The sequence below is a fragment of the Spermophilus citellus genome (genome assembly GCF_964194105.1).
Source record: "Spermophilus citellus genome assembly, chromosome: X".
NCBI classification, from domain to species: domain Eukaryota; kingdom Metazoa; phylum Chordata; class Mammalia; order Rodentia; family Sciuridae; genus Spermophilus; species Spermophilus citellus.
In genome coordinates this window covers 144,743,241-144,746,030 of record NC_138190.1, presented here as the reverse complement: position 1 = coordinate 144,746,030, position 2,790 = coordinate 144,743,241, and positions in this window count along the sequence as shown.

Below are 2,790 nucleotides of genomic sequence, written 5' to 3'. Positions count from 1 at the left end.
CGTCGCAAGTTTCACTTGTGGGTGGCCTCAGCTCGTGGTCCCCACAGGCTCCGTGGCCCTGGGCTCAAGCAGCCACGAGGGCCAGAACCCAGCCTCTCCGATCCTTGCCACACTCTGCTCGGAGCAGGGTCCACAGAGGTACCCCAACCTCAGGCCCAGGCAGCCCCGGGAGCCCGAGCCTGGCAGCTCCAACCTCTCCCAGCTCAGTGTACGCTCAGACAGGGGCAGGGTCAAAGACACAGTCGCCGCGGGTTCCGTAGCCCCGGGCCAAGAAGGATCTCCCGCCCTGGGCCAAAGCAACCCGGGGAACTAGAATCTGGCCGCTCAAAGCCCGGCGCCCGCCTTGCCAGGGGTGAGGCCTGAAGAGTATTCTCCTCAGAGTTTCCAATCCCGAGCCTGAGCGATCTGTCTGCGCGACGCAGGCAAATACCAGCCTGGAATCACCTGTTCTGTAGTTGAATGAGCTGAGATCAGTAGAAAGCAGGGATGATTGCGTCAGCTCTCCATGATGGCGGCTGCAGTTCTCCTGCGTGTTCCGACCGGTGTCGGGAAACGAACTGGACCGATTCTCTCCTCTATTTCAAAGCTGGAATTCAGCACTCAGCGCGGCTAGTGTGCCACTGGCAGGAGCCTGCAGAATCCGCTTCGCTGTAATCCCTCTCTGGTACCTCGCGGCTAATTAACTCGGGCGCGTCCCAGACTCCATCCACGGGGCGGTCCGCCGACCAAGTACTGCTTCCCTCCGTGCGGAGAAATCGCCCGCGACCAAGCCCCTGCAGCCGAATCCCGCGCGCTGGAATTTTGACCTCTAGATTCTGGAGCACTTCAATTTCACTGGGGATTCCCACCAAGGTAGCCTTCAGCCATTTCACCTCGTGTTTCTCCCACCTGCTATCTGCTCTTTCACAGCTTCCAGGGGCCTTGGAAAATCCACAAGCCTTGCTGATCCTCAGATTCCCCTTCAATACCATCAGTGACTTGCACTAAATACTAACATCCACTGGAGGATAAACTCCTCTGAGGGCAGGGTTTTGTTGTTGTTGTTGTTTTCTTTTCACAATGATGTTTCCCAGATGCCTAAAAGACAGCATATTATATACATCCAATGAATATTTGCTGAATGAATGGATGAAGATGCTTAAATTGCATGGTCCTATGATGGTCTTCTGGTGAAATAGGGAAGTGTATTTGTATTCACAAGTATATCTCCTCTATTTGATAATGTTTTCTAATGAAAAGAATGGTTTTTTTGTTTTAGTGGTGCTGGAGATTGAACTCAGGGCCTTGCACATCCACCACTAAATTGCAACCTCAGCCCCATTAAAAATATGGTGTGACTGGGTCTCATGTTTGTGTTCCGTACCTGTCATCCCAGCTATTTGGGAGCCTGAGGCAGGAGGATTGCTTGAGCCTAAGAGTTTGAGAGCAGCCTAAGCAACATAGTAAGACTATTCCAAAAACAGAGAAATACATTCTTCTGTCATACTTAACAAATTAGAATTTTTAAAAAAGAATAGTAAGAGAAAAAAAATTATGCCCAAGAGTATGAAGGACTTCAGTTATGTGCTGGAGTTATGTAGAGGGCTCTAGAAAGCACAGGTGGGAGAGTCCAGGATGAATGAATGAACGAAGAGTTTCATCTGGGAAAGTTCTCAGGGCAGTATTGGGGTTAGGTGCTGCATTAGACAGATGAAGAGAGAAGTCAGATTGTGGGACATGATGAATGACTGGAGGATGGCAGGCTAGTAAGACATGTATTACCAACTGGTCTCCATAGCAGGTGGGGAATTCTGATGTGAGGGTTTTATCACACCAACACAGGCAAAGATGTGTTACAGGGGAGTAAGTGTATGGTTGTTCAGAGCATAGGACCATGCAAGACACACCACAGCTGTGTGCCACTAGCTGCACATCTTTGGGAAAGTTATTTACGTTTTCTTATCTACAATTATAAACCTTTGAAATGAAGAAAATGATAAAAATGCTTTCCTTAGATGTATGTGAGAGAGGCCAAGATGTACAGGATGGAAGCAACAGGAAGCTAAGAATCAAAACTAACAGATAAATTTGTAATAACACTTTTACTTTGTGATGTTTATAAGAATGGAAAGGTATTAAGAATTATAATAAAAGTATCTTGAATATAAAACAAGAAAGAGAGAGATGGAAAAACAGAGAGAGAGAGAGAGAGAGAGAGAGAGAGAGAGAGAGAGAGAGAGAGAGAGAGAGAAAGAGAGAGAAGGACAGAACAGAAGGAGGGAAGGAACAAAGTGAGATAGATTGTAGGCCCCACTTAAGGAGTTAGGTACATGCTTAGAAGAGGGAGACAAAAGGATCTGAATTTCCAAGCCATCTTGGACAGCACAGGAAGACCCTATCTCAAAGAATCCATGATACACCTATTGAGTCAGCCTGCCTTGAGATGTTTCAAGTAAAATCCTTTCTTTTAAACATGATTTATCTAGTTTGTCATCTCAACTTGGGCTGGGGATATAGCTCAGTTGGTAGAGTGCTTGCCTTGCATGCACAAGGCCCTGGGTTCAATCTCCAGCACCAAAATCAAAAAAATCATCTAAACTTTTCTACTTTTGCTTATATTTGCACCTGTCCTGCGTGATCCACTGGGTATCAGAGAAAAGGGTGATCAGATCAAGTGATAAGGGTGAAGAACTGTAATGCAAAACTGCAAATGGCCCCAGTCCAAGCATAGAACTTGATAGGAATGCTAATGAAGAGAACAATGCTCCTTGCATTTTGTTCCTAAGCGAGGTGTTTGCCTAGCTGTCATCT